General features: G+C 40.7%; 1 protein-coding gene across 7 annotated transcripts in view; it reads left to right on the top strand.

Moving 5' to 3' along the window:
- The first annotated feature begins 4,465 nt into the window (after positions 1-4,465).
- Positions 4,466-20,005, top strand: part of CALCR (calcitonin receptor) — a 149,773-nt gene continuing 134,233 nt past the window's right edge. For 6 of the 7 annotated variants that reach the window (XM_038128872.1, XM_038128871.1, XM_038128870.1 and 3 more), the window contains exon 1: positions 5,202-5,526. The gene's annotated coding sequence lies outside the window, so the exon portion shown is untranslated. Of the gene's footprint in view, positions 4,558-5,201; positions 5,527-20,005 lie in introns of those variants that run through there. The other variant, XM_038128873.1, reaches the window with a different exon arrangement.

Here is a 20,005-nt window from a genome sequence, read left to right as displayed (position 1 = left end):
ACCTAATTTTACACATGTCAAACTGAGTGACAAACAAATGATGATAATGAGAATGATTAAGCCTACATTTCCAGTCAGGAGCTGGGGTTTAATCAGTTATGTGTCTATTACAGTTATATTTTTCAGGCAATAGGAGCTTTTAAAATACCATGCTAATCAGAAATATGAATGTCTGTCTAGCAGAGTCAAGATTTGAACCAAAATTCACCTTTTTTCACAAAACCAGTACTACCTTTTAGCACTGCTTTAGTTTCATTTAAAACATATACTGAGGGGGCAAGCAAAGCCTTAATGATACATAGACCCTAGGCCACTCTTGCAAAGATAGAAAATTTAATCTGTATGAAAATACATAGCTGAGTCTTGAGTTTTAATAGATTCTTCCAGTACCTGTAACTTCAAATAATGTGAAATTTCTTGTTTTAAACTACATTTTTTAATTAAGGTAAAACTTACATTGATGGGAATTTATAAGTATGTATGATTTATTAAATATGCCTGCTGGTGGTTTGTAGACATCTCATAAGGCTCTTGAAATAGTTTCCAGGGAAATTTTGTGTAATCTAGAATATTTTATGATTTATATACTGCACAAGCACCAGAAAGGACATTTCTTGTAACAGCCAGTGCATTTAATTCTCCTGAATAGCTTTTCTTTTTGATGCTTGGCTGAGGCTCTCTCTAGAATCATGTACAGCTACACACTGGCTTAATGAAGCCTGGGGTGTTTGATTCCAAGTGAACATGGAAAATACTTGCTCATTCTGAGGGAATCAGATGCCCACTCTTTGGAAACATTCCCCAGATTTTCATTCTCTTGTTTGCTTTCCCTTTCCCTCCTCTACACAGTGCAAGCAAAGCCCACTGTGTTTCTGCTACCAATATGGATAATTACTGAGCACTGTACTAATGCAAACATGTATTGCTAAATTGAAATAGCCTTTTCTAGAGAAAATTGAATGTGGCATAAATACTAACAACTGGAATGTCTCTATTCATTTTGTTTATTCTTTGAAAACTTGAATACAAGTAATTTTTTTGTATTTTTCATTTTCTATTTCTTTGCTTTTTGTGTCTCTGGATTACTGACTGAATGTATTGTTCTTTAAAAAACCCCAAACCCTTCTAAAATCCAAGAATTTATCTTTTAGAGGCATATGTCAGGAGTTTTTCCTTCACTTTAAAATGTTTTGGAGATCCTCTTAGAATGCCCTGAGATGTGAACTGAAGAATCTTGGGGAGATTAAATAATATAACATAAATTAAAAATAGAAATTTAAGCAAAGAGGAAAATGTAATTACCCGTGCCTTTTTTGTACATTAAGGAAGTTACTGAGATTACTGTGCATTAAGCAACTGATTTAAATAAATCTATTGTGACATTAAAACAATTTATACATCATTCTAATGAGATACCTGATGTCGGATAAACACACAAGTCCTGATTTTTCAGGTTTCTACAAAACAAAGCTAACAAAAAATTAAACACAGTCATTAATTTTGGAAAGAGCTGTCTTAAAAAGACAGATCTTGAATAATTTGATAGCTTCTGGGATTAGAAATAAAAAACTGTTCTATTCTGCTAATAATCCTGGTCTAAACTGTTGGTATGTGTTCCAGCTACTTGAGCATTTCTGTACTTCTCCTGATGTTGCCTTTCATGTTTGGAATGGACTTCTGCAACTGGCAGTAGCTTCTTAAATATGTTTACCTGTCACTCTGCAAACCCTTAATTCCAGAATGATCTCTTTTTCTGAAAATTAAAAGAGAAATTATCTCATCAGGGATGCTTGGTCTGAACAGCAGCTCTAGTCACTCCATGAACTTCCCCCTCACAGAGCTGATGTGTTTTCCAGCAGGCAGGCTTTGGAAGCCTGCATTGCTACTGGCAGTGCTGTAACTATTCTCAGAGTTTTCAGTCAAGTCACTTTTAGGAGTGAAGATTAGCAAGTTGTATGTAAAAGAATTGAATATTCCTATGGAAGCCTTTTAGGGACTGACATAACTTATGCTAAAGCTAATGGCGAATTCCCATTCTCTTGACCCTGGTGAATGTATTATCCTTTTTGTCTAAATCCCATGTTTTACTAATTCCAGTATTTTATCCAAGTTGTGAATGTGGCCCTCACTCAAATGCATTATTTGCAATTCTTTTCTCAAAAGATACAGCATGCCTCCACAGTCTTCTGTAGGCAGCTCAATGCTCACACTTCCCATGCTTCAAACAAACTAAATCTGAACAACCTCTTCTTTGATAATACTGGGCTCCAGGTAATTCCTATGGGGTACACCATGCCAAGCAAAAAAGATATACAAATTATGGCAGGAAATAGCTTGTCTCCAAACAGCTGGCAATGCAGGCATCTGCAAAAGGTTTTGGAAATATCTCTACAAAATTCATAGGTCCAGCTGGGAATTTTTCTTTCAAATTCTTTCCAATTTCATTCGAATTCAAAAACCTGACCAAGAAAATTAGAACAGTGCCTGTCACAAGTGGCATCCTTACTTCTAGTACCATTAAGGGCAAACAAAATATATTTACAGAATAAAAGATGGTGAAAATGAGACAAACTACGCAACTGCAAAACTTTACATACTGTGTGGAAAACTGTTTTCCCTCATAACAGAATAAAATCACTGAATTTTTGAAAGGTTTGGACTTTCTTCACTTTTCATATACAAAGCAAAACTATACTATCACAACATAAAACATAAGCTCAGCCTTTTCTCTGCAGAATTCAGTGTTGTAATGACTCCTGAGCACAAGCGGAAATAAAACCATTGAGGTACAGTTAATAATTTCCAGTAGTTATTTACGGATCAGATCAGTATTTCACACACATTCTAAGAAGTAAGTACTCATGCTTGCAGTCCCATGGGGCACAGGGGAATTGCTTGTAGCAGAGCAAATGAGAAAGTGCTGTTTCTGTGTCAAGGTAATGGTTAACAAAATGGGAGTTTATAAAAACACCCAAACCTTAGGAAAGCTATTTCCAGATTATGGGATGACAGATTTATACTTAAGCAGATGAATACTATTCACTAAGAAAACAGAGCAACATGCAATCAGTTTTAAAATAAATATAAAACCCATCAGTGAAAATGTGATGCGTTCCAATCATAGAATGAACAGTATTAGCTGGATAACATACAAAAAAAAAATCCTAAATAGGTGGACCTTGGGAGAAACTAGCTCTCTGTTTCATCTTTTTCAATTTACTGCTGCAGTGTTAGGAAGGGGGAGCCTCCCACTTTCCCTAGGCTTCAGCATAAGGTTTTGCTCCTCAGCAGTTCCCCTTCCACAGACACCTGAAGCATTTAGAGCTGTGACTCACCCGAGCCCACCTCGGGGCAGCTGTAGCATGAGAGGGACACGACTGCAGTGAGTCCATGGGGGTGCTGCTCCGTGGTGCCACACCTAGTGCAGCTAATGAGAACCTGCCACTGCTCCTACCAGAGAATGCTGTGAAGAGTGAAGCAATTCTGGTGCTATGAGAGCTCATAAAAGCAGTTTTGACTGTTTCTCTTTGTTGTCTCCACAAGAGCAAAGGATAAAACCAACAGTGAAAGTTTGAATCCTAAAGGGATAACAATTTACATCAGTATTCTTTGAGTGTCGCAACCCTTATTATGGTTGCCCCCCCCACCCCGATATCAAGGAGGACAAATATTCTTCGATGGTATTATCTGGAGGAACTCTTTCAGCAGCTGCTGGGAAAAGTGGCAAAAAGTTCCTTTTTCTTGAACCTTGGTGCATACTAAGCCTAGAACCTCCTTCTGAGCACTAAGCTTCCTTGTTCCTGTCCCTCCCACCCTTCTCAGATGGCTTCAGCTGCAAAAAGGTAGCTAGCTGCTTTTGCATGCAGGTTTCTGTGAGAAAGGCAAGCTGTAAAATTTGGCTGTAGTCTGTAAGAGAAAGTGGCAGGTTGAAGAAAAACGACTGAGAACCGCTTCAGTAGGAGCTAACTTTCCATTCAGAAGTAAGCCAAGCGACTTTAAACCAGAGTTCACTTTATTTGATGACAGCAACATCCTTCACACAGAAAAACGAAAGAAAAAAGCTGTCCTCAGCCGAGTGGTGGTACCTTTTGAGCAAGTTTGTTTGCCTCCTGACTCCACCTGCTGGGAAGACACCCCACTACCTGCTATCCGCACTGAGATGTTTGTCAGGAGTGCTGAGGTGAATCACCGTGCGTTCGCTCCGGCTCCCCCCTCACTGTGGCTCTCTGGGTATTTAAATTTTGGGCAGCTTGCAACAGTCATAGCAGAAAAGTCCTCCCCTGCACTGCTTCATGCACCACCACTCGACGCTCTTCTGCGAGAGGGGGGATGTTGACTTAATTGCCCCCGGACGCCCGTGTAGCTGGGGTCGGCTTTTCTGAGGAGACCAGAGGTGCCCAGAGGTGCTTGGAACCAGGTCTTTCTCGGCCTCTTCTTAGAGTTAGTTACTTTAAAACGTTTACATGACTTGTGGAGCAGAAACGGCAATTTAGATGTCTCTGCCGTCGGATGAACGCTGCGGCCATCTCTTGTTCATCCTCCCCAGCTTGGTGGACGGTAGGTAGATGGTTCAGGCAAGCTGGAAGAGCATCTGAGGAGAAGGGGCAGACGGGAGAACGCGGTACAGCATCCCCGGGGCGGCTAGGGGCCCCAGCAACCCTCGATCCGCTGCGGGGGCAGCGCCCCACCCGCCTAGGTGCCGGATCGCAGGGGTCCCACGCTCCACGCCCTACATTCCCCCGGCTTTCCTTTCCAAAAGATGCCCGCGATAGAAGCTCAACGCTGGCTCAGATCCTCCAAGAGGAGGAGGAGGAGGGGAGGTCGCCGGCCGGGCCTCTGACATCTCAGGGTCCGAACTCCGGCCCGGCGACGCACCCACGCTGCGGTTAGAGCCCGGCCGGGCCGGGAGCTCCCGACCCCGCACGGAAGGGACCTACGGTACAAAGAGCAGTCTGCCGGGCTGCCGCCCCCGCCTCCCCCGCGGGGACGAGGGGCACGGGAGCCGCGTCCCTGTCCCTGGGCCGGGCGTCGCTCGACCCCGGGCAGCAGGACCCCCCGCTCCTCAGGCGCTGTGTCGGGAGCGCCGCTCCCCGCCGCCCCCGCAGCCCGGCTCCGGCACGGCCGCCCCGCCGGCAGCAGCGCCGGGAGCCGCGGGGAGGCGGGGGCGGGGGAGGCGCTGCCGCCGCCGCCGGGCGGGCTCCGGCCGCCCCGCACCGACGTCGGCGCGAAGCCCCGCCGCGCCCGGGGTGGAGCGGGGAGCGGGCGCGTCGCGGGAGAGAGGAGGCAGATGCTTCCCGAGGCGCAGCCCCGCCGGAGGGGCTCGACCCTGGCTGGTACCTGTCCGCCCTCTCCGGAACGCGAGGACCCACCGGGCGGGTGTCGGGGAGCGGGCAGCGCCATGCGCCCCTCCGAGGAGTGAAGGGGCGGCCGGGCTGCTCCGGTGCGGGCACGGAGTCGCCGCTGAGGTGGCCCGAGGTGACGGGAGGCCGGGAGAGGTACCGCGCCAGCGTCACTAGCGCTGCCACCGTAAGTCCTGGCAACTTCGCCGCCTGCCCTTCAGCACCCGCCGCCCCCGGGAGAGCGGCCGCGGGGCAGGCGGGGCGGGAGAGGCGCCGGGGTCCAGCGAAGGCGCGGGGCAGGCGGGGAGCGGGGTACCGGGGGGAGCGCAGCCTCTGGCCGGCAGTGCACCCAAAAATCAGAGGGGCAAGAGGGAGTGGGTTGTAGGAGCTCCGACCGGCTGCGGCGGCGTGTGCGGTGCACCCCGTGGGAAGGGGCGAGGGACGGCCGCGCCGCTGCCCGGAGCTGGCGGTCGGGGCGCAGCGCGGGGACGGGACACGGTGGATCCCGGAGTTTCCGCTGCGGCTTCTGCACCGGCGAGCAGGTCACTGCCGGTAGCGTATCGCTCTCCGTGCTGGGAGCGCAGCGCGTTTAAATGACACCTGAGTCACTAGTTCGTGCTTCTCAGGCACGTCAGATATTACCTCCGAGTTATTTTTCATCTTCTGGACAGACATCTGTACTTACTTTGGCGTTTCACACCGCAAATGTAATAAACAACATTAGTAGGTTTCAGAATATTGCCATTGATGACGGTAGATTGATGTATGAGGCTACTTACCGAATGTGTCCAAGTACAATATAGTGCCTGCCAATTTTGTCTTTAAATTGCTATATTGATTTCATTCTCGTAGGTCTTTTTGACAAGGTTAATGTAGTTGACAATTTGCAAAGGAAAGAAAAACTTCGGGTTTATTTTAGTCACAGAATGGCAATTGTAGCGGAAATGATGAATGAAAAAATCATTCATAAAAAGAGCAAATAGAAAGATGTGTATCCTAAGACCTCTTGAGGTCGATATTGTCGATATCTAACAGATGTCTTCCTGACAAGCTTTTACGTACACTGGCAACCCTTGAACTTCTTAAGGGTAATGCAGTGTGAGATATTCTCAGGACTGTGCACTTTAGAGTTAAGTAGTCTGATTAGGGGGAGTTTAGAATGAATTAAACAAGACATTGCAATATCATGCCTTTGCTTTTTTTTTATAGGTACTGAATGAAATTAAGGTCTTGCCTCTGGTTCTTTTCCCCTTCGGGGTTGAAGGATGATATTGTGGGGGGAACCCTTGTGTTTGGTCAGTGAAAGGGTCACTATGCTGCTTTAGGGCTGAGTGGATCAGGGCTGACCAGGATGACATTTCTTTGCTGCCAACAGCTCAAACTGCAGGTGGTATTGAGCTGAAGAAGGAATTTAATTCACCTCTCAGAATCCCAGGCATAATTGTCAAGTAGGTAAATTAAATACAGGCGAGCTAATACTTCATTGTAATTTCTTCAGACATATGATAACCTTTGCTGGTAGGCAACTTTTGCTAAGCTGCCACTCTGATGCTTACTATAGTTGTCATATGCTAGCTGACATGAAATAGTACTGAATGAACTAAAATACTGTGTTTCTGTATCTACTGGCGTATATTAGAGTAAGCAAATTTCATAAATCTTGGGTAGATGTTGGTCCTGTTAAGATAAATGGCAAAATCCCAATTAACCCCTCCAAAGGGTGGGTTTCACCATAGGTCTTCATTATCATTTATAGTGAGTGCCAGCCAAATTTACATAGAAATTCAAGTGGCAATGTTTAAATCTGGCTGGTGATGGCACTTCAAACAACTCTACATCATACTGCTCTAGAATAATGAATAGGAGCCACACAGGTCTTAATAGTTGTTTTAAAAAGCTATATAGAATAAACTGTATTGTGCTTTCAAGAGGAGTTGACAGTTCAGATTTGTCTTACACTCCAGTTTTTATGTTTCATCAGACTCAATCACTTTTTCATAAAAAATTTGGATTGCAGTTTACATGTGCACCTTATTTTAACCAAGGTATACAAGCAACACAGGGGAGACTATTTTCTGATTATTTTGTTTGTGGCAAAGAAGTTTAGAAGAAAACTGCTAAATATTTGAACTACTATAAAAATATCAGCAAGCAACTGAGCCATGTTACTGTTTAGTTCTCTGCAGTTTATAAGCTTTGTTGAGAGATGAACTGGAGCATCTTTTCTAAAAATCCTAATGAAATAGTAATGAATAATATGTTTACAAGGATTAGCTTCATAAACTGACAGAATCGAGTTTAGCAAATTTTTTCTTTGCATGTCTACAGCTGAGTGATTTTGAAAAGCATCTGAAAAAGTTGAGAATTTTCATTAATGATGAAAAAAATGTTCTACAGAGAATTTGATGATTTTTTTTTATTCTAGCTCTCTTCTAGATCAAGATAAAGTGGGATAATGTTTAAAACCTAGTTAATTTTAAATCTGTATCTGTAGACCTATAAGAAGCTGCATGCAAGTCCTGTTACAAAATAATAGTGGTGTGACCAACATAGCTGTCAGTAATTCCTACTAGTTTTGTATAAGTGAAAATGGAGGAAGGGAGAGCATATCATGACTCAAAGTTCCTGAAAAATCATTAGATAGGAAAAAAGATTTTTCTATGCTTATTTTTTTCCTAATGCATGCAAATAGAACTTTTGGGAAAATAAGCAACTAAATAATTGAGGTATACTTGACTGAAAGTTATGCTAGCAAATCCAATGAAATTTGGTTTTGAAAGTGATGGTTGGTTCTGATAGTTGGTATGTATTAGTAAGCTGGTAAATTCAGTTTTGTTTTATTTTTGGTAATAAATGTTTGAGTCCTAACTGTTTTCATTTGTCAGCATTGAAACTCATATTAATGCGGGCACAGATCTTACCTGGGCCTTTCAGGAGCGATCCTGTTACGTGCTGAGCACTTTCAACCACTGTTTGTGTTAGAGTGGCATCCAGTCAGCTCCCTACCTAGAACTACACACACAGAGTTAAATTCAGTCTCTTGAAAAATTTGCAGTGTAAATAGTCAAGAAGGTCTAAGACATCTAGCCAAAGGCCAGATGACAGTCTCGGTCTGAAACATGAATACTCTGTACGTAACAACGGTAGACTGTGCACCTTTTAAGATTAAATGTTAATTGATTCTTTGATAAAGGTATCCAGAAATGAATTACCAATACCTTAAGGTTGTATGTTATTTCCCACTGATCTTATTTTCTTTCAGTATTAATCTCTATATTTAGTAGCATTGGCCTTCAATAGAACAGCATATAATTACACATTGTTTTATACTGGGTTTTGTTCTTATACCCACTTTCCATTTGACATTGCTTTTAGCCACTTCAATGGAGTGAATTTTGAAGTGACTTAAATGAAGAGGCACACTGAATTGCTCACATGGAGAGCTACCTAATATGAGATGACAATAGCAGAGGGAATTGCCCATGTCTCAGTTAAGAATGAGCACTGCTAACAATGCTGGGCTTCACCTGGAAGTTACAAGTGGAAAATCCAAGTTTCCTGCTAAGTGTAATTACAGCCATTTCAGATGGACACCTTTTTAATCGAGGTGGTATCCACAGATACCACAGGAATCTGTCTTCGGGACATCTTCTGAACAAACCAAGGATATGGTCTTGCCTTACCAGAGAGCCTGTGAGCTGTTCAGTTAGCTCCATGATTTTGAGGTGACTCTCAGTTAAGGAGTATGGGAAGGACCTGGGGGTGGTAGTTGCCCTCTGGCAGTGAGCTCCTTTTGACTCTTTGTGCTGCTTTGTATGGATGTATGCAAAGATTTACCACTTAACCAAGTAAGTACAAGAAATTTGAGTGTTCAGTCATGAGAAGAAAGTGTAGTCATTGGTCGTAGTTGATAGGGGATAGCACTGGGAACAAGAGTACATATCAAGCACAGCAAAGGTATGCTGCCGTATGTTTTTCCATGGTTCCCAAAGTGCCTTTGGAATTAGAATCATATGGTAGACAGGAGAAGTAGAACTGGTTTTAGCAAGTAACACACTGAAGTGTAGTCCTGAAAGGTGGCTTTCAACAAGGATCAGATTAATCTGTTTACCAGAGACTGAGGAAACATGCAGGGAGGAAGACTCCAGGGTCCAGGGGGTGGATGGATGGTGCAGTAGTCATTTTCTTACCTGTCAATATTGTACACAAAACCAACTGAAAAATGCAGTTCATGTAAGTGCACCTTATCTACAGCACCTCAACTTGATGGCCATACTCCTTTTTCCAAAGTTATCATGTGGGGTTCAGGAAAGGTGACATGGTGTGGCATCTGGACCCTGGCTTTTTGTCACTTATAATATAGAAGACCTGACACCGATTTGGCAGAATGGCTGTTCTCACCACGCTCATAGGAGTGTTTTTTGAAATAGGCATCCATTTCAGTTGAATATGTAGCATTTCAATGTTGCAGTTTCATGTGACACTGTTTAGCAAATAATTTCTTGCTTGGTCATATCCAGCAGTGTATATAAGAACCGAATCACTTTGCCTGTGGTTTTTGATGAATAATGTTAACTATTACCAAGAGTTAGGTGAATAATACATTTGATGAATTCAAATAAACAAGCAGTATTTTTAAATCTATGGTTTTACTGCATGTTATTCAAGATAGCTCTAATGGTGTGTACTTTCAAGGAGCATTAAGATATGATAGAAACATGTTGGTGGCTTTGACATGTTTATTTTGGGATGTCCTTATTACCTCGGGGTAAAGCAGGAGTTATAAAATTGTTATTATTCAAAAGGAGGTGTTTGTAATGTCTTTCTCTTCCTGGGTGGTCTACAAAGTGTTTAACTGCCCCATAGCAATTAGAAAAAAAGATTTTTATTCTGGTTATTTCTTTTAGAAATTGAACATCCTGTAGGCAATGCCAAGTGAGTTTTCAGACATATTTGGAAGTTGTTTGAATCCAGATGAATTGTGCCATGTCTTCAGAGTTGTCTTCTCAGAATTAAGCTGACAATTAAAAATACCTCTTTCTAATATATTACATGCTTCTGAAAATACAGTATTGCCATTACAAAGATATCAAAGCTTCATGCTTAAGACTGTGCTGAGATATACTTGTAAAAGAAAAACAAACTAAACTTCTATTTTACCTTTTATTAGTGACTGGAATGAGACTCTGCATTTGGCAGTGCCCCTTCAAAGGTCAGCTACATTTTCTGCTTGTGGTTTTTTAATAATGAAATACTTACTTGCTTTTCAGTGCTCACATAACAAAAACAGCTGTAATTCGTGGCACTGTTTAGAGCTTGATGGAAGACAGAGAAAGATAACCACAGACTGAATAAATTCATAGAGTGAATTAGCCACTTCTGTTTCTCTCAGACAGCACTGGGGCATTATCTAACATAAGAAAGCTCAAGTGACTGTAGCATCTAAGCTATGATGTATGCAGATGGATGACTCTTTTTTTAGTCTTGATTTCCCTCCAGCTGATATCAGCAATGAGTGTTAACTGCTTAGAAAAATCACAGGTAGCTCTTCAGTTGTATTTTATTTGTATCTTGATGATCCCTACAAGTTTTGTGTGCCAGAGCAGTTATCTGTAGCAAATCTAGCTATCATGATTTAAGTGAATCATAGAATACCAGGTTGGAGAGAAGCTCAGCATGAGCCATGTGCTCATGCAGCCCAGAAAGTCAGTCGTGTTCTGGGCTGCACAGAAAGCAGCATGAGGTCAAGGAGGTGATTCTCCCACTCTGTTCTGCTCTTGTGAGACCCCACCTGCAGGGCTGCATCCAGCTCTGGGACCACCAACACAAGAAGGATATGAACATCTTGGAGCAGTTCTGGAGGAGGAATGTGAAGTTGATCAGAGGGCTGGAACACCTCTGCTGTGAGGACAGACTGAGAGTTGGGGCTGTTCAGCCTGGAGAAGAGAAAGCTCCAGGGAGACCTTATAGCAGTCCTCCAGTACTTAAAATGGGTCAACAAGAGGGCTGGAGAGTGATATTCTACAAGGGTATGTAGTGATAGGACAAAGGGGAATGGCTTTAAACAGGAAGAGGGCAGATTTAGATTGTATCACAGGAAAAAACTTTAGATAAGAGTGGTGAGACACTAGAATGGGTTGCCCAGAGAAGTTGCGGATGCTGCATACTTGGAAGTGTTCAAGGCCAAGCTGGATGTGGCTTGTGATCTGTGAAGAAGCAAAATGAGTCCTCAAAATGATTTTTCTGTTTAAATTTATCCCCATTATGGTTCAGAGCCAGACTGGTGATGTTTTACTCTTCCTTCAGTACAAAATCTCTTTATGTCTCACATTTGCACAAGCTATGTTTTTTTGAGCAGACCTATCACCATGTGATTTTTTTCCAACTTTATTTGATTTATGTCTCTGTTCACATAATCTTAGGGATCTGTAGCCTTACTCTGTCGCTTGTGTTCTTTTGTCTTCCTTACCTGTACTCTGCAGGGGCTTCATCACTAGCTTTTCACTTGCTCTTCACTTGCTCTTCACTGCTCATCACTAGCTTTTCACTAGCTTTTCACTTGCCCCTCTCTTGCTTTTCACTTCCTTTTCATTGTTGAAACATGATGGTGTAATTTGCCATATGCCAGCTTTTAGCATCTTTTTAAGCAGGTGGTAAGCATCTCTTAATGGATAAGCACGATTCCTCATGGAAGAGGTATGAATGCTGTCACACAAAGTTACAGCTCTTTTTATGTTATGGGCTAGTGTCATCCATCGTAGTAAAATGAGCACAGAAGATATTAGATGATCTTTACATTGCCACATATATGCTATATACACATATTAGCTCTACTAGCTCACTAAACAGGGTGAGCTTTTCATACTCTTAAATAGGTTGTGTGAAATCTCATCCAGCCTTAAATATTAAAGGACAGGAGAGAGAGGATGCTCACACCTTCACTACTTAGATTGCTTAGAGAAACTTTCTGAAGTTTTTTGGATTTGGTAAAAAAAGGTGTGACTGATGAGTGTCCTCATGTGACTAGAAGTTGGATCCCACTGGATAAGCACTCTTTTTGTTCTCACCAGCCAATCCAGCTGCTAATGGAATCTTCATTTGCTTTTGTTGTCAAAACAATACAGAAAGGGAAGATAGGTTTACTGCTGTTATCCTCAGTTGTGCTGTTGCTGCAGAGAGAGAAACACTGGACTGAAGGGTATGGGATGTAGAAATTGCATCAAATAACACAAAATTTAAAGAGTGAAATGTTTTGGAGGAAAGGGAAAACTAAGAAGAAAGAAGTGTTTTGAATGCTATATGCACCTGAGTATCTGGTGGTAGAAATGAACTGGGAAGGTATGCTACAAAATGCCTGATAACTTATAGACAGCACTGTCTTCCATTTACCTATATTGTAGCAGGGGAAATTCCATTTACATTTCAAAGGGCAGTTTAGTCAAACTAGCTTAGAGAATCTCTGGTAAATCTTTGGTTTTGCTTCAGGGTGTTTAAGAACATCGAGAAACAGAAAGAGTAAGCCATAGACAGCTGATCACAGGCTCCTTACTGTGCAGAGTTGTAGTACTTGGAATTTAGCAAGTCCTCTAAGCTCTGGTCTTGATTAAAACTCGGTGATGGGGAACAAATGGTGTGAGTGGAGATTTCCTTTAATGTTCTCTGGGCCATTTCCACAAATACAGACTGCTGAAGGGTCTGACTCTTTAAAGCCTTTGAGCTATTTTGTGTTAGAATACAATGTTTTCTTCTGTGTTCAAATGTTGCCAAGTACATTTTGGGTTGAAGCAGGATCAAATAATAAATAATAATCATTGTTACCATATGTTCTCACAGATAAAGCAGACCCACTATATTCTTGTCAGCTGTTTTTTCTTGCATTTTTTTGGTTTTATTGTCTCAGGGTATTTGATAATGTATACTTCCTAAAGACTGGAGTAATTTCAGCACTGAAAGGAAAACAAGTATGTGTGGATTTATAAGTGTTTAAATGGCTGCTGACTTCATGGCAATCAGATCTGAAATGTTTTGGAAGAAAAGTGTTTATCCCATGAAATGCCCTGATGTAATCAGAGGTCATCACTGGAGAAACCAGTAGGTAGCCACCAAATAAATTTATCACTTCCTTTTCATCTGCTGTTCTGATGTACATGCAGAGTAATAAGCCAAGCCCACTCCAGCACTTTGTCGTTGTTGTAGCTGTTTGAATTGTTTGCACAGTGCAAATTACACAAATCTTTGCATTTAAACTAGCAGCCTCTCCTTTACTAAGAGGAAAAGAAGTGGGACTTAAATGGCCTATAGTGCATGAGAAATGAATGTGATTAAGCCAGAAGGAGCTATGTACACACTGTATGCAGAAAGGGTCCTGAGGAACCTCAAATATTAACTGAAAGTATCTCCATCTCCTTGCAAAATATTGGGACAGTTTGATGCTTTGATGCTTTATTAGCATCAAAGCCTATAATTCATCTACTTTTTTACATAACTTGCAATACATGGTCAGTATATTACTTGCTGTGATGTGAATCATCAAATGCTACAGACATATCACATACCACATCACAGAACATATTTGATGCAAGGTTTCTTGAAGTTATGAATTATATTTTTTTTCAACTGATATGTAATTCCACATGGAAAAATCACACGAGTTTAGTATTTAAAGAAAGTTAGTTATGCCAAGTACTTCAGTGTAGAATTTAAGAAATTTCAGAACTAATTTTACTGTTGAAAATGTTCAATTTTTTCAGAAGTGAAAATTAAACGTATTAATTCCAGGATTTTAAAAGTAAAATCTTGGGTTTACTATCATTATAAAAATACTTTTGCAAGTGAACAAAATTTCAGTTATGTATAAAAAATTTTATACTAAAATAATATTTTAATTTTTTAAATTTCACTGTAATGTAGTAAGTGTCTTGAACTCAATGGTGGACGTGGTTTGAATAGACGAGGATGCAACAGACTGGAGGAGATATTGGGAGAGAAAACAGCCTTATTCATAGTGCATATTTATTTAAAAAAAAAAAAAAAGTACCTCTATCTTCAATCTGTTGGATTTATTTGGAAAGTTTTAGCCAGATAATTTTCACGATCTCTGAAGATCTCCTACGGTGCATGATATATCCCTTTGCTTATGTTCACATGTTCTGGTCGCCCTTTTTGCCTGAGAAGTTCTTGTGCTACCATGCAGTGGAAAATGGACTTGGCAGTAGATGGCTTCTGAGTCAAGACTGAACCTTCCACATTTGTGTAAGAGCACACCCACACATGTACAGCCCAGATCTTCTAGAGATTTCCTCTGCAGTCACAGTTTTGAGGTAGTAAAAGCCAGTTTGTGCTGCCTAAGAGCTGAAAGAACACGCCTAAAGTACAAAAAAAAACCAAAAAAAACCAACAAAAAAACAAACAAAAAAAAAACCAGGAAGAGGTATAGAGGTATAAACAATATGGAAAATGGAAATGGTTTCACACATGGAAGAAGGATACCAGAATTAGGAGTTAGTACTGAGGACCAGTAGAGTGTGGAGTTTGGGGTAGGAGTCATTTGAGAAGGACAAGATTTACAACAGATGCTGTGGGAGAAACTGACATTTCCAGAAACAGGCATTTAGAGACTAGTTGGGGGTAGGAACTTGCAGGACATCAGAACATTAGGAGGAAGATGCATTGGAAGAGACAGAATTACCTCCCCCCTTCCCCACTAAAAATATTGGAGTCATGAAGCCGAGAAAATGAGAGTGCTAAGAAAGGGAGAAAGTGAATGCCTGGGAAAGAGATTCAAACTGCAGTGGCAGAAAGCTTGGAAGGAACTAGGTCTGACTAGGAATTGTAAATGGTACTGAAAGAATGGAGTGGAAAGAGTGAGCAGAAATAGCTAATGTCTGGGAGGAGACAAGAGTACAACAGAAAAAAAGTTCATGATGGAGAAGCTCAGAGTAGAAAGAGGCACTATCCTTTACAATGCATGTATGACTATACATGACCAGCCAGAGTCTCACCCATATTCTTTTGTCAGCACACATCTGTGAAGATTTTTGGTGAAGAACTTCTGCAGCAGAGTTTAAAGGCTCTAGTCTCTCACATGAGCCATTTTCACCATGTGTCGTTAAAACACTGGTGTAATGGGTTTATTGTGTCAGGTTTCAGTGGGTATGGTACAGAAGCTATCTGGGAAGCTAATTAATTTTTGCAATTCTTTTTAGTTCAGCACATTCAGTGTGTGAGCAGGACTTGCAGACTGTAAACCATGCACCAGTCTTTATGGTAGTATTTTAAACCAAGCTGACAGACAGGAACTGGAGAAAATTTTATGTTCCTCACACAGAGAAAGGCTGGAAGTGCAGACCTTTTGGAAGAAGAAATCTTCATTAAATGCACAGGTTTGGTTGATGGAATATTATTTTTTGCTGGACTTCAGGCAAAGAATGAGGAAGATCCTGCTTCTCATGTGATTTTGTACAGAGAGATGAGGAGATTTGTAGATGTCTATAAGGCATAAGTTTTGAAGCTGACAGAGGAAATGTGGATAGACAGTTGGGGCAATTTGAAGTATATGGTTTCAGAGAGAGAAATTCTCTGTTGAGCAAAGGAATCTTAGGAAAGCTGAAGACCTACTGAGTCCTTTGGTATGAGTGAATCAACCAGCTGAAACCGATTAAAAATAGACTGGTTCTGCTGAGGAGAGGTAAAAATGAAATAAAAGTATGAATGTTAGTGGAGGACACTTGAACATCCTAGAATACCACTAGAATAGCTAGAAAATAAAAGATACAGATCAGATGAGGGGACATTTGGTGATGACATGTAGATGATAAAAGGTGGGTCAGCTGTCATTTGTGTGCACAGTCCCAGAGAGAAGCACCAACCAAAGTTCACGTTAGAAGCATGGTCCAGAGCCATAAACCCAGCAAGCTGCCAGTGAGCATGGGAGTGTCATAAAATGAAAAATGAAAAGCAGGTTTTTAAGAAATGTATGCTAAATACTGCAAAGCAAACTGAGGAGATCAAAGGTGAAATGTGTGCAGCTGAAGAATGTTGCTGGGGAAAGCAGCCAACAGAAATGTTGATGTTAAAAAAAGGAAATTTATAGTGATGAGATATACATCTTTTCAAATAAATTAAGAAAAGTAGCCATAAAAATGAGCATCAGTACTGGGGACAAGTTTTGGGACTAACTTTAGGAAACATTGAATCTGTGGCATACAACATGGCTAGTAATATACAAGAAAATTCATCCTCTGCAGATAAAAGTCCAAAGATACAAATAAACATCCAGATATCTCTATAATAGATGCTCCTGCAGAAGTAATTTTGCATCAAAAGGTTAGCTATGCATTAAATTTGACAAATACATTACTAAAATGTGGAAAAAAATATTTGGCCTGGCAGGCCTGTGTAATGGTTTATGAGTGTGTTTGAAAACAGAGGATGTCAACTGCTTGCTGCAGAATCTACCTAGAAGGCAGTACCAGAAGTGCACTGCTCTGTGGTAGTTATTTCCACTGCAAGCCCCTTGGCAATAAAGATGTTAATTAGAAAAGTGAAGAAGCCATGGGAAGGAGTGCACTTGATGATGGCAGTAGAGAAGAGAAATGATAGGGTATTCCACATATGCACAGATATTAAAGATATTTAAGGCAATGAATCAAGAACAAATCAACTCAAGAACAATCGTGCAATCATGCAGGAACAAACAACCCACTCATGCTAAATGTCATCACTTTCTGGCCCTCTATAACAACCAAATTCATTATGTTAGATGCACAGTTTGATACTGGAAAGTCTGATAGGACAAGGAGAGCAGCTAATTAGTGCTTTCCAACACTTTATCCAGAAGGCAGTGTTTCAGAAAATCTGCTGGTAAATTGTTGGCACATGATATATTGAAGAAGAAAGGTCTTGGAATAGCAGAATATCTCACACTCTTACCAGAGTGAACGCCACTAAAATCTGATAATGTTAATCACATGGTACCAGGGACATTTAGAAATCACAGTCAGATCCAAATCATTAGCAAGCAGATGAGTGGTAACAGTAGAGAGTGCTCTACTGGAATGGATTGCCCAGAGGAGCTGTGGAATTCCCCTCCTTGTGGAGATTCAAACTAGCCTGGTTGTGACTCTGAATAAGCAGATCAAGCTTTGAAGTTAGCCCTGCTTTGAACGGGGGGCTTAGATTATCTCCTGAGGTCCTTTACAGCCAATTTTATTCTATGACTCAGGGAATTACTGTGGTTTCGAAAGGAGGCGTCCAGGCATATCCAAAAATGGAAAAAAGGAAAAGAGCTGAAAGTGCTGATCTCTCCAAAGGACATTAAACTCAGAGCAGGGTAAGCTACTCACCTGCTAAACAGCAGAAATTATGTCCTCTCTGTAAGAACTTGAAGGAGGAGCAGGCTTTTATGCACAATACAAAAATGGCCTAAGAAATTTAGAAAATAGACACGATTTACCTCGAAATAAAAGGCAACATTCCATGGGAAATACCTCTACAGGATGGGCTGCATGAGCTGTGCAGATTGCAATAGTGATGTACATTTATGCAACATTACAAAAGCCCAATTCACTGTCAGCTATCTTTTAAATGCTTTTCCTTCCATGTGTTAGATATTGCTTCTTCCTCTTCCATGTGGATGATATGCTGAGCTACTGAAAGCTTACAGGTAGTAAGTTTTAGATGTCTTTGATTAAGGAAAAAAATGCCTACCCATCAATGCAACATTGTGGAATCATAATAATGTTATGTCTCACCAAACAGCAGTAGTTTGGAGGTTAATTATTTGTCAGTGAAGCATTTATACTGCAGAAATGAGCACCAAGGAAAAAGCCTTGTAGAGAAATAATAAATCTGTTTACCATGAAAGGTTTTATGTATGTACAATAAATGAGATCCACTGACTACCAGTGATAAAGTCTTGAAACACTTTTCTTTAAGTGGGCACTGTTCATCCTTAAAAACCCAGGGAAGGAGGATTCCAAGGGCAAAAGAAATATGAGAACCAGCATTAAAAACTGTGGTAACTATTTCCAAAAAAAGCTAAATAAGGTTTATGCAAGTGGTAACTTTGGAGTTACCTTTATAATCTGGGGAGGCTTTAATTATGATTTTATTACATGAATTTGGTTTTATTAATTTAATTCCAAGAGAAGAGACCTTATATGACATATGGACACCAGTGATTTACAAACATGTTAAGTGTACAGGCAAGTACCATGTTTTCATTTAGAAGATCTTTTAACATCACTGAACTCAGAGTCTTTGGTAAAAATTTAATCCATTAGTAAAAGCAAAGGTGGAAAGGGAAAACAATGCAGTAATTTAAGTACCTTAGACTTTAAAAAAACCCAGAAAGCTAAAAAGAATACTCTTGAGAGCTAATGTTAAAGTGATCTTAATGCTGCTGAATAAAGCTCATCAATCTTCAAGAAGGTGGCAGTCTGACAGCCAGTCTGTTAGTGTTCAGGTTTAATGCTAGTCCATGAAGAACTTACATTTTCTCTGTGGGTCATTACCATTAGACTAATAAAAGAAGTACATCTCTGTTCTTCATACTTTGATTCCTTTTAAGGTATTTTTTTAAGAGCAGATTTCATGCACTGCAAGAGAAATGAAGTGGTGCTAGGGCATGAGGTAGCTCCCACAGCTGAAAGAACTGCCATCCTGACAGAGAGACTGAAATGTGTCAGGGGCAGGTTTTTCTGTGACAGGACTAATACAAGATGTGATCTGTTTTTCAAAGTAGTTAAAATAGGGGATACTGTAAAACATCTTAAGATACTTTTTTACTTTTAAGACAACCAGAATTTTCATAGGCTTTCGTATCCATGTCAATGTCTGTTTACAAAGAGAGGAATATCATACTGGTGAAATCCTGTTTGCTACACTGACTTCCTCAAAATCTGCTGAATCCCAAAGCAATAGGATTATATATGAAGAACTCCCAGGTAAAAGCAAAAAGAGAGAGAGAGACTTTTGGAGACCCCTTCAGATATCCACACATCTATTTGAGAGAGAGATCTAGTCATAAACTACCTTTCCTCTTTCTCCATTTTGCCTAATTTCTACATGATTATTCCTGAGCTGTTTCCTTCTTCTTAAATGTCTTTGATATTTCAGGATAATCCTTGGGTATGGACAAAATCCTTGGGTATGGGCATGAGGGTGAAAAGTTTGAGAAGGTATATTTGGTGTTCTTAAAAATCAGTAATTTGGATTTTTTTTCTTCAAATTTCATTTAAGCAGCATTTCACAAATTATTTTCCATAGCATCCTCATCCTAAGTGAAATTTTAAGGCAAAAAAAGCAAGTAAGAAGCACTGCCAACAAGACAGGGCAAACAAAGAACTTCTTGAGTATGCAAGCTAACTTGTCTGATGTGACTTTTCCCAAGAGGAGAAAAAGGGAAATCTATCTACATTTTTATTTAGGTTTCTGTATCCAGGAGATACACTGTTAAAGTAAGGTCTATATGCTGTGCCACGTCAAAGGAATGAAATAGCAAAAAATCATAGAGCTCCCAAGGAGTGTGAGGTTAGAACAAGGTAAGTAGGCACACCTTGGTTTGGGTGAGAAGAAGAAACTGTGTGTTGGTGGATAAAAAGCACATCTGTACTGTTACCACATCAATTACTGCACCAAGTAGTTCTTCCAATTACAAAAAGAAG

The sequence above is a fragment of the Motacilla alba genome, chromosome 2 (genome assembly GCF_015832195.1).
Source record: "Motacilla alba alba isolate MOTALB_02 chromosome 2, Motacilla_alba_V1.0_pri, whole genome shotgun sequence".
In the NCBI taxonomy this organism is placed as follows: Eukaryota; Metazoa; Chordata; class Aves; order Passeriformes; family Motacillidae; genus Motacilla; species Motacilla alba.
The sequence above is the reverse complement of the archived record's forward strand: the minus strand, read 5'-3'. Positions and strand labels throughout refer to the sequence as shown.